The sequence below is a fragment of the Schistocerca piceifrons genome, chromosome 3, assembly GCF_021461385.2.
Source record: "Schistocerca piceifrons isolate TAMUIC-IGC-003096 chromosome 3, iqSchPice1.1, whole genome shotgun sequence".
NCBI lineage: Eukaryota > Metazoa > Arthropoda > Insecta > Orthoptera > Acrididae > Schistocerca > Schistocerca piceifrons.
In genome coordinates, this window is record NC_060140.1 from 915,372,987 (window position 1) to 915,385,637 (window position 12,651).

A 12,651-nucleotide genomic window follows, 5' to 3' on the forward strand; every position below is an offset into this window, starting at 1 on the left:
GAGCTTTACCCGTTAAGGAGACTATGAGAAGCAAAAGTGGTCAGCTGATAGCTCTTGAGGCATCTCTGTAGTGTCATGTGAGTGTCACCAGCGATTAATTGTAGGAGGACTACAGAAACACTAATAGTTACTACATCTTTTATTTCTGGTCTCATTTTGTATACCGTTTTACACCATTCCGTCACCATCGTGTAGAGCAGAGACATTTCCTTAGACTATCACAAGATGTGCAGTAGGAGCGACTGTAACCCAGAACAGCCTTACCCTCAATGATAGTGTCCAACCGAAATATTATTTGCATTTGCGATGGTTGATTGAGATTGTACACAAATTTACGAGTCGTTTGATACGTCTTTGGTCGCTTTGAATAATATTCCGAAAGGCGATGAAATTAATCGTCAGTTTAACGGTATCAAAATAATTTTCCCCGGCAATGAGTCATCACCAAGAAGGAGTGTTGTGTGGTAGAGGCAGGGGGAATTTCCCAAGCCTTGGTTTAATTATTCGTAATAATTCGCAACATGGTGACTAGCAACAAGGGCTGGTGGAGTCGTTCCTGTGAATTTTTTGCCATGGCTTCCTTGCGTCGCCACTACAGGATCACCAACCTTTCAGTGAGACCAGGTCTTACTGGCCGGATCAAATTGGAACTTTCGGCCTGTTTAGTTTGGCTACAGACGCGTCTTTTGTGCCAGAGGATGCATACTGAGGTGCAGTGTCCTCGGTAGTACCTGAGCGGATAAGTCCTCTCAGTCATTCGTAGTTCTTGGTTGGAGTCGATTCGTGATTTTCAGTAGCATATGTGTTGTGCCACCCTTCCCCCATTTGCATGACCTTGTGCGTGCTTGCTACTGTTCGTAGCAGCCACAGATCTCACAGCTTGCTTTAGCACTGTTTTGCATTGACTGTAATGTAAGCGCGATATTTCCGGTTGTGGATTCGCAGAAATACAATGGTTTGGATCTCAGTCGACGAACATGATGGAGGTAGCCATGCTTCCAAGATAGCGTTTTGTACTGTCCCTGCCGGGGTTCAGTCTATTCACTTCTCGTTCCCATTAAGCTTCGTTCCTCTCTGATCAGGGGCTGGACGAGATATCAACAGGTAATTTGCAATTACTTGTTTCTTTAGTCTCATCCCGCAGCAAAACTTTTCAGGCTAGATTGATCAACTGTGTGTGGGTTAGTCATAATTAAGGTGTAACAGGCTACCTCGCATTTCCACGTGTTTTCTCTGGAACAACATATGCAAGCTTTTATCAAATCTGTCGGATTTTTGTCTGCTGAATTCCCTTGTTGCTTCCTAGGAATATTGCTTTAGCTATCTGAAACCCATACTGGACGAGATGGACCCAGATGGTGGCCGTGTTCAAGAGAGCAGTAAATTAGCAGGTTAGACTAAATGTATCTGTTAACTGGGATTCAGAGGTCAGGCAATTTTTCACTTATTCTCCTGTCAGCATCGCGACATTCTTTCGGCAGAACACCGATGAATTAACAATCAGGCCAAGCTGGTGTTGCTGAAAAGGTAGTGAGTCGTTATAAATATCTGCTCATCTTTCTGAATATCAAACTGAGTTACTGTAGCTAAGTTACCTACGACGAATACTTGAACTAAATTTTCCCCTATTCAGATTGATCTCGTTGGAAACAGCAGTGGTTAGCGTCAGAAATGTAACAAAACTTTGCAACACACTGGATCGTACATATCAGTAATACCCCGAGTCTTTAAAGAATCGAACTCCCATGTATAAAACAATTTGGAACTTCTGATGTGTTAAACACTGGATGTTAAGCACGTAAAAGAGAATAAGTTTATAAAATGTTCAAAACTATGTTTAAACCGTGTTTCAATTCGCTAAGTTGACTATTTATCAATTACTAGGTGAGTATATTATTGGTAATCTCTTCTCCGTATCCATAAACGCTAGTTTGTCTCACAACACTACGTTTATGACGTCATATCTCCAGAACTATACGTACTATGATATAATGTCGCAGATACATTCAGTGTTACATGCAAATAACGTCTGCAAAAGTCTTTCAAATAGAATTAATAGTAAAACAGTTATTTTTTAAGGCGCCTTGCCTGATGCTTAATTTCTACGGCACGAAAAGCGAAAATATAGTAAGCGACGAACTATTTTCCTTTCATCATTTTGTGCGAAGGTCAGCGTAAAAGAAATTATGTGTGAATTTTGTTGTAAGTCGCTTAGTGCTCTCATTCCAGAATAGTGGATCAATATATTCTGCGTTTTTGCGCCCTTTGAACTACGCTATTCCATGACATGTGCACAGTTCCTATCTAAATATTTGTCTTACTGTGTTAAATTTTTAACATATGAGTATACTTCTTAACGAGTAGATTATGACAGAACTTTAAATTTTTAAATTCGTTTAATTATATGAGGTACTGAAAATCAAATTTTTGGTGCCCCTGGAAGTTATACACAACCTGCAATTATGATCGGGTGACCGTGCTCCGGGTTACTCGTTTAGTAACAATGATTGTACATACGTCCCAAAACGTATAAGCTGACGAACTCTCTGTCACACTGTAGATTTATATTTGTTTGAAGGCTTCTGGGAAAGCGCAGTGCATCTCAAATGAAACATGCATAGTAGTTGCCAGAACGACCAGGTGTAGAATATTGGTCCACTGGGAGTCCTTAAGCAGCAGACATGACAATAGACATGAGCGAATTCAGACACGCACTGCTAGGATCGTAACACTTCCACACAGCCCATACGAAACTTTGGCATACTTAAGTGAGTTATATGGGAATCCTTGGACGAAACATACCGCAGTCCTCGCGAAAACCTATTGGGTAGATGTAGAAGTTCTGTACGCTGAAGTTTATCATGAGAACAAAGTGAGAGAGATTGGGACAATCATTTTTCCCTCGTTCAATACGAGAATGAAAGAGGAAACGAAGCTGATAGTATAGGTACCACGTACCTTCCAACACGACCTATAAAATGTCTTGCGGATTATTTATATAGATGTAGACACAGATATCATCAACCAAATGTACATAAAGCTTGTATAACTCCCGACTAAACATCATAGGTTAATTGATATTCATGTCAATTCGAAACGGGCAGAAGACTGAAGCGGAAACAAACGTGTTGCTTTATACAGTCCATTTACAAACTGACTAAGAGGTGATATGTACTGACTCCATTACAGCCCTGCGGTTCCTTTCCAGAGCAGCTGAAGAAAAGCCGAAACTGCTTTGGCACAGAAATCTCAAGAGAGCAAAGGAGCTTCAGAAGCTGATATTATGCTGGTATAATGAGCGACCAACACATCAACGAAATGGCACAAAGTATGCAACACATACCTCCTACTGAACTACGGATACCCTACGAGAAACTTCATAGCACACTCGACAAGAATGCAAAAACAGACTGGAAAATGTTGCTGAACACGGACCGTAACAAACGTGATGTTGAGCGATTCAGCAACAGATCAACAACACCATTTGTTTCGTAACTCATAGCTCACAGGAGAAGAATTCTTACTATTAATAAGAACCCACATTATTACTAAGAAAACTTAAATTGGCTCAAATGGCACTGAGCACTACGGGACTTAACATCTGAGGTTATATGTCCCCTAGAACTTAGAACTATTTAAACCTAACTAAACTAAGTACATCGCACACATCCGTGTCCGAGGCAGGATTCGAACCTGCGACCATAGCGGTCGCGTGGTTCCAGACTGAAGTGACTAGAACCGCTCGGCCACAAGGCCGGCAAAACTTAAATTTACTACAATATCTATCTGAACTGCGATATCTACAGCATTGTATATAATATTATACAAAATTAACAGAATGCCACAAATCCAACCATCCAAGATCAGTATCAGTATGTAATGTTTTAAAAGTGACGAATTATCTTTCTTGTAGAGTAGTTCATAGCTCGATTTACAGTACCGTTTCCCAATGTATTTCACTGATATTCAGAAAAAGAAAATTTTTCCAACGTTTGCTTAAGCACACTTCTGAATATATTAATTATTGCAATTGTAGGACTGCATACTGGGCCGATACTCAAACTCGGGACTTTTGCCTCTTTTCTGAAGACGCTACCCTTTTACTTTTATTTTACATACTTATTACAAGCGACCATATGAAAAAGCATGAAAGAGTTCCATAAAAGGCAGCAAATTGTGAGGACTAATATAATTCTTCTTTTTTGTAAATTTTTTTATGGAGCAGGAAACAGAACATGTTTGAAGTTTAATCCACATTTCTCATATTGAACCATATTTTAATAAATGTCATGAAGGCAGAAATTTCTAGTAAAATAATCAGTACGCACTCCATTAATACATGAAAGTAACTGACTTGCAATATTACGCCATATAAAAGAAAATCCGAATCTCCAACTCTCCAACAGAGAGGGCCAGTCACCTTCCGTAATGGTTCGTTTGTTCAAAACTAACTACGCTGTGGAAGTTCTCAGAGCTAGAACACCCCAACTGTTCGGAGGATCTATGAATACTCTTCCTAAGTTACTGGCAGTACGTATCCCATATTTCATTTGGCGGCCTATCTTTTCGTGTTCTTCCCGTAAGTGCATCCAAAATTGCAGCTCGTCCATTCCGCTATCGTCATATACGCAGTTCACCCCCATCCCTGCGATCCAATAGATCGCCTTGGGTTTTTGTCTGGGAAAGTACGTCACATCTGCGTAAAGAATCACATACATACGATCCAACAGATCACGTTGGATTTTGTCTGAGGTAGTACGCCACATCTGTGTAAAGGATTACCGCCGGTGGGATCTCTGTGTAAGTGCTACGTCCAATAAATCTGTGTAAAGGATTGCCGCCGGTGGGATCTCTGTGTAAGTGCTACGTCCAAGAAATGCTATGATACCACGTGTCAGGGTCCACGCTTCTTCGCCTTTTAACACACCAAACGGTATTCATCCTTGTCCATCAGCCCACAATTCCTGCAAGGGGGTGAACCAGGCGTGTTTATTACGTGTAGTCTAGTCCGTTTCATGTACTTGTGATTAACTAGAACATACCATGAGGATCGAGCCGCCGAGTTCAAGTATGGGGGCAGCACGGAACGCCAGAATGTCGGGCAAGTTTTCATCAGATTCGCCGTTCCAGTATGTTCCTGTCAAGATACCGCATTAAGAGACGATAAGTGTCTCGCACCGTCGGTTCTCTGCACGTCGCTAGCTCATCGTGGAGGTATATATAGTTTACAAGAAACGTTGCACAGTGAGAAAGTGTCGGCGAGATGGCATTAGTTCGTCAGTGTCGAGTTTATTGTATGCGTCCTATGGTGCCATATTCTGAGCGTCGACCGCATGAACAAGGCCACAGACTCAAGGTGGCCATTCGTAAGGCCAAGTCCACCATGTCACGTTCTGGGAGTTAGACTGGCATAACAAATCCCGTGCATGACATCGTATCCGAAGGCCGTCCTCAGCAACCCGTAATTTCCGTCGGTAGCTACAATAATTAGGCAACACATGGCAGTCGCGATGCAAAATATTCGTTGACATACTGCACGCGTTATTTCATGTACAGGACTCGTAAGGAATTATCTCGAAACCTGAGCGCGAATCATCTGGAGCTTACAGTTCATTGTCGCCGTCCTCCGCAGATCATGGGTAAAACGAATCCCCAGGCATCTCAACGTTTCCACCACTCGTAACGGGCCGTGGTCCCCATCCAGTCCTCGTCCAATGTGGATTACCCCGATTTTTCCATATTCAAAACACTGCCAGCCGGATCTCCATACCGTGCGATCCAGTGGAGGGAAATTCGCACCTTCTCTGCCCATGGGATAAGAAACAGCAGGACATCCGCACACACCCGACAGATGAAGGTGTTGCCCCTCAACTACATGCCAGGGAGAGTCTGCCGCAGTCCATTCGGGGGCGGCTCAAACGCTGCCGTGATCAGCGCCCCTGGTAGGGGGCAGCCTTGTCTTACTGAGCTCATAGTGGAAATGGGTCCGGCATCTCGGCCGCTCGCTGCCACTCTGGAGATGGCACCCCACAGCAGTCGCATGGGTGGGAGAAACGCCATGCTGCGCATGACCGACGTTAGGAAGTCATTTTTCTTTCTTTTGGTCATCAGTCTTCTGACTGGTTTATTGTGGCCCGCCACGAATTTCTCTCCTGGGACAACCTCTTCCTCTCGGAGGAGCACATGCAATCTACGTCCTCAAAATAGATCAAATGGCTCTGAGCACTATGGGACTTAATCTGAGGTCATCAGTCCCCTAGGCTTAGAAGTACTTAAACCTAACTAACTAAAAGGACATCATACACGTCTATGCCCGAGGCAGGATTCGAACCTGCGACCGGAGCAGCAGCGTGGTTCCGCACTGAAGCGCCTAGAACCGCTCGGCCACAGCGGCCGGGCCTACGTCCTCAATTATTTGCTGGGTGTATTCCAATCTCTGTCTTCCTCTACAGTTTTTGCCCTCTACAGCTCCCTCTAGTACCATGGAAGTCATTCCCTCATGTCTTAAAAGATAACCCTGTCAGGCTGCCCCTTCTCCTTATCAGTATTTTCCACACATTCCTTGCCTCTCCTATTCTGTGCAGAACCTCCTCAATCCTTACATTATAAGTCCACCTAATTTTCAACTTTCGTATGTAGCACCACATCTCAGTTGCTCCGATTCTATTCCGTTCCGGTCAGTCTGGAACCGCGTGACCGCTACGGTCGCAGGTTCAAATCCTCCCTCGAGCATGGATATGTGTGATGTCCTTAGGTTAGTGAGGTCTAAGTAGTTCTAAGTTTTAGGGGACTGATGACCAGATGTTAAGTCCCATAGTGCTCAGAGCCATTTGAACCATTTTTCTTCTGCTCCGGTTTTCCCACACTGTATATTTTACTATAATACATAGTAGTGTTCTAAGAAATTTAAGCCTCAAATTTAGGTGAATGTTTGATACCAGTAGACTTCTCTTGTCCAGGAATGCTCTTTTTGCCAGTGCTAGTCTCCTTTTGATGTCCTCCTTACTCCTCCAGTCATTGGTTATTTTACTGCCTTGGTAACGGAATTCCTAAACTTAATCTACTTCGTTGCCATTAATCCTGATGTTATGTTTCTCGCTGTTCTCATTTCTGCTACTTCTCGTTACTTTTATCTTTCTTCGATTTACCCTCAATCCATATTCTGTGCTCATTAGATTGTTCATTCCATTCAGCAGATTATGTAATTCTTCTTCACTTTCACTGAGAATAGCAATGTAATCAGGGAATCTTATCACTGATATCCTTTCACTTTCAATTGCAATTCCGCTCCCAAACCCTTCTTTTATTTCCATCATTGCTTCTTCGAAGTATAGATTGAACAATACGGTCAAAAGACTAATTCCTTGTCTTACACTCTTTTTAATTCGAGCACATCGTTCTTGGTCGTCCACTATTATTATACCCTCTTCGCTCTTGTACATGATTTATATTACCCATCTGTCCCTGTAGCTTACCCCTATTTTTCTCAGAATTTCTAATATCTTGCACCATTTTACATTGTCGAACGCTTTTTGTAGGTCGACGAATCCTATGAACGTGTCTTGATTTATCTTTAGCCTTGCTTCCATTGTCAACCGAAAAGTCAGAATTGCGCCTCTCCTGCCTTTGCCTTTTCTAAAGCGAAACTGATGGTCATCTAGCACATCCTCAATTTTCCTTTCCATTCTTCGGTGTATTATTCTTGTCAGCAACTTGGATGCATGAGCTGTTAAGCTCATTGTGTGATAATTATCACACTTTTCAGTTCTCGCGTCTTTGAAATTGTGTGGATGATATCTTTTCCGAAATCAGATGGTATGCCGTCAGACTCATCCATTCTACACACCAAAGTAAGTAATAGTTTTGTTGCCATTTCCCCCAATGATTTTAGAATTTCTTACGGGATGTTATCTATTTCTTCTGCCTTATTTGATATTAAGTCATCCAAAGCTCTTTTAAATTCTGATATTTACTGGATTCCCCGTGTGTTCTAAATCGACTCCTGTTACTTCTATTACATCAGACATCTTCTCGTCATGGAGGCTGTCAATGTATTCTTTCTCCCTATCCGCTCTCTCGTCTGCATTTAACAGTTGAATTCCCGTTTCACTCTTAATGTTACCGCCCTTGTTTTTAATATTGCCTAAGGTTGTTATTACTTTCGTGTATGCTGAACCTGACCTTCCAATAATCATTTAGTTTTCGATTTCTTCACATTTTTCATGCAGCCATCTCGTCTTAGCTTCCCTGCTCTTCCTATTTATTTCATTCCTCAGCGACTTGTATTTCTATATTCCTGAGTTTCCCGGAATATTTTTGTACTTCTTCCTTTCATCGATCAACTGATGTATTTCGTCTGTTACACATGGTATCTTCGCATTTACCTTCCTTGTACCTATGTTTTTCCTCCCAACTTCTGTGATGGCACTTTTTAGAGATGTCCATTCTTCTTCAATTCTACCGCCTACTGAGCTATTCCTTCTGCTGTATCTATAACCCTAGAGATCTTCAAGCAATCTCGTCATTCTTTAGTACTTCCGTATCCCAATTCTTTGCGTATTAAGACTTCCTAATTAATGTCTTAAACTTCAGTCTATTCTTCATCACTACTATACTGTGATCTCAGAGTATATCTGCTCCTGGTTATGCCTTGCAATCCAATATCTGATTTCGGAATCTCTGTCTGACGGAGATGTAATCTAACTGAAATCTTCCCGTATCACCCGGCCTTTTCCAAGTATACCTCCTCCTTTTGTGATTCTTGAACAGAGTATTCGCTATTACTAGCTGAAATTTATTACAGAACTGAAATTTGTTACAGAACTCAATTAGTATTTCTCCCCTTTCATTCCTTGTCCCAAGCCCATATTCTCCTGTATCCTTTTCTTCTACTCCTTCCCCTACAACTGCATTCAGGCCCCCATGACTATCAGGTTTTCATCTCCCTTTACGTACTGTGATATCCTTTCAATATCCTCATATACTTTCTCTGTCTCTTCATCTTCTTCTCGCGACTTCGACATGTATACCTGAACTATCGTTGTCGGTGTTGCTTTGCTGTCGATTCTGATAAGGACAACCCCATCACCGAACCGCTCACAGTGACACACTTTCTGCCCTGCCTTCCTATTCATAACGAATCCTGCTCCCATTATACCATTTTGTGCTATTGTTCATATTACACTATACTCATCTGACCAGAAATACTTGTCTTCTTTCCAAATGGTTCAAATGGCTCTGAGCAATATGGGACTTAACTTCTGAGGTCATCAGTCCCCTAGAACTTAGAATTACTTAAACCAAACTAACCTAAGGAGATCAGACGCATCCATGCCCGAGGCAGGATTCAACCTTCGACCGTAGCGGACGCGCGGTTCCAGACTGTAGCACCTAGAACAGCTCGGCCGCAACGGCCGGCTCTTCTTTCCATTTCAATTCAGTGACCCCTACTATATCTAGATCGAGTCTTTGCATTTCTCTTTTCAGATTTTCTAGTTTCCCTACCACGTTCAAGCTTCTGGTATTCCATGTCCTGACTCGTAGCACGTTATCCTCCCCTTTGTCAGTTCCCTTCCGGAGATCCGAATGGGGACTATTCCCGAATCTTTTTCCAATGGAGTCATGATTAATGCGGTCAAAGCTGGATCAAAATTGACGGAGACCTGAGCCGCTCTAAGTCGACAGGTGGTGGACAGCGCGATTAATTCTCTCCAGCCATATCCAAATTCTGACCTCAAGCCTTTTTCGGTATCAGGAGAAAGTATCCTTCTTTTCCTCGTTTACGGATCATTTGTACTGTTACCCTTACTAGACAGCAGGTATTGAGATGGAGGGGTAATGGGAAGAGGCAGGTCTCCCACCTTCGTGATGCAAAATGCCAACGCATGGTGGAGGACATGGCTGCCTCCGTTGGGACACGTGGCATGGCTGCCTCCGTTGACGACATTCTCATGGTCCTGTCCTATTATGGTGGATCGAGTGAGCAAAGCCAACTTTACAGATGACGTTAATATATTATGGGAAGGTGGTATCTCGATGGCAGCGCACCACCTCTGACTTTTACATTACGCTCCTCCGGGAACTGTGCGCTCAACCACCTACGCCAGAGCGCCAGTCAGCCGTCCAACAAGTCAAGGTGAAGTTGATACACCTTGCGACGCTAAGGATGACGGGTACGATGGTACGCGTGAGGCCGGCCGGGGTGGCCGAGCGGTTCTAGGCGCTACAGTTTGGAACCGCGCGACCGCTAGGGTCGCAGGATCGAATCCTGCCTCGGGCATGGGTGTGTGTGATGTCCTTAGGTTAGTTAGGTTTAATTAGTTCTAATTTCTAGGTGGCTGATGACCTCAGGAGTTACGTCGCATAGTGCTCAGAGCCACTTTTGACTACGCGAAGTGCCTCCAAGAAGACCCCAGGCCCTGATGACTTTAAGTTGGAATTTCACCGTGCCTTTGTGACCAGTATGACACCGATGTGGTTATGCATGTTTAATCATCTGCGTCAAGAAGTACCAGTTCCCGTAGAATTCACAGGAGGACTCATGATCCTGATACCCAAGCCACGTGGTGGCAAACGGCCTTGTGATTATCGCTCCTAGACCGTACTTAGTAGTGACAATCTTTATGCACATAGTGGGCAGTCGTATCAAAAGATCGCTGGCGAATCGAATAGATGTGGATCAGTCTTGTCTTGGCGGCTTCAATAATATCCACACAGCCTTGGGAGATTGGCGCAACGTCATCAAAGCTTCAAATGGCTCTGAGCACTATGGGACTTAACTTCTGAGGTCATCAGTCCCCTAGAACTTAAAACTATTTAAACCTAACTAACCTAAGGACATCACACACATCCATGCCTGAGGCAGGATTCGAACCTGCTACCGTACCGGTCGCACGGTTTCAGACTGTAGCGCCTAGAACCGCTCGGCCACTCCGGCCACCACAACGTCATCGCCCTGGCGGCTCAGTGCCGCCTCCGGGGGGCAGCGGTTGTTGTAGATTTCAGTTGGATCAGGTACAACTCGCGGCTGTGTTGAACAGGATGGGTGTCTCGCCATTATTGACCACTGCAGTGATGCGGCTGTTTCATGGCGCCGGATCAGCGATGGTGATATACAGAGGGAGAACAGAGTATTTTAGATCTTAAGGTCTGTCAGACAAGGTTTCCCCTTGTCGATAATCCTATATGTGATCGCTTTGCAACAATGCCTCGCAGACCTTCGCCGCCGACTTACCGGCCGGCATCTATAATTTAAATGCAAAACATACGCAGATGACATTATGTTCCTCTTCCGAAATGAGGGGGAGACTCGATCAGCACTGGATTAGCTGCAGACGTAGGGGATAGCAGCTGGAAACGAGATCAACTTCCGAAGATCACAATTCATGCACGTGGGGCGTGGGTTAGAACCAGGAACGGAGGGACACTTACCTGTGGTCAAATCTTCCGATGATTGGGTTGTTGTTGTTGTGGTCTTCAGTCCTGAGACTGGTTTGATGCAGCTCTCCATGCTACTCTATCCTGTGCAAGCTTCTTCATCTCCCAGTACCTACTGCAACCTACATCCTTCTGAATCTGCTTAGTGTATTGATCTCTTGGTCTCCCTCTACGATTTTTACCCTCCACGCTGCCCTCCAATGCTAAATTTGTGATCCCTTGATGCCTCAAAACATGTCCTACCAACCGATCCCTTCTTCTGGTCAAGTTGTGCCACAAACTTCTCTTCTCCCCAATCCTATTCAATACCTCCTCATTAGTTACGTGATCTACCCACCTTATCTTCAGCATTCTTCTGTAGCACCACATTTCGAAAGCTTCTATTCTCTTCTTGTCCAAACTGGTTATCGTCCATGTTTCACTTCCATACATGGCTACACTCCATACAAATACTTTCAGAAACGACTTCCTGACACTTAAATCTATACTAGATGTTAACAAATTTCTCTTCTTCAGAAACGATTTCCTTGCCATTGCCAGTCTACATTTTATATCCTCTCTACTTCGACCATCATCAGTTATTTTACTCCCTAAATAGCAAAACTCCTTTACTACTTTAAGTGTCTCATTTCCTAATCTAATCCCCTCAGCATCACCCGATTTAATTTGACTACATTCCATTATCCTCGTTTTGCTTTTGTTGATGTTCATCTTATATCCTCCTTTCAAGACATTGTCCATTCCGTTCAACTGCTCTTCCAAGTCCTTTGCTGTCTCTGACAGAATTACAATGTCATCGGCGAACCTCAAAGTTTTTACTTCTTCTCCATGAATTTTAATACCTACTCCGAATTTTTCTTTTGTTTCCTTTACTGCTTGCTCAATATACAGATTGAATAACATCGGGGAGAGGCTACAACCCTGTCTCACTCCTTTCCCAACCACTGCTTCCCTTTCATGCCCCTCGACTCTTATAACTGCCATCTGGTTTCTGTACAAATTGTAAATAGCCTTTCGCTCCCTGTATTTTACCCCTGCCACCTTCAGAATTTGAAAGAGAGTATTCCAGTTAACGTTGTCAAAAGCTTTCTCTAAGTCTACAAATGCTAGAAATGTAGGTTTGCCTTTTCTTAATCTTTCTTCTAAGATAAGTCGTAAGGTTAGTATTGCCTCACGTGTTCCAACGTTTCTACGGAATCCAAACTGATCTTCCCC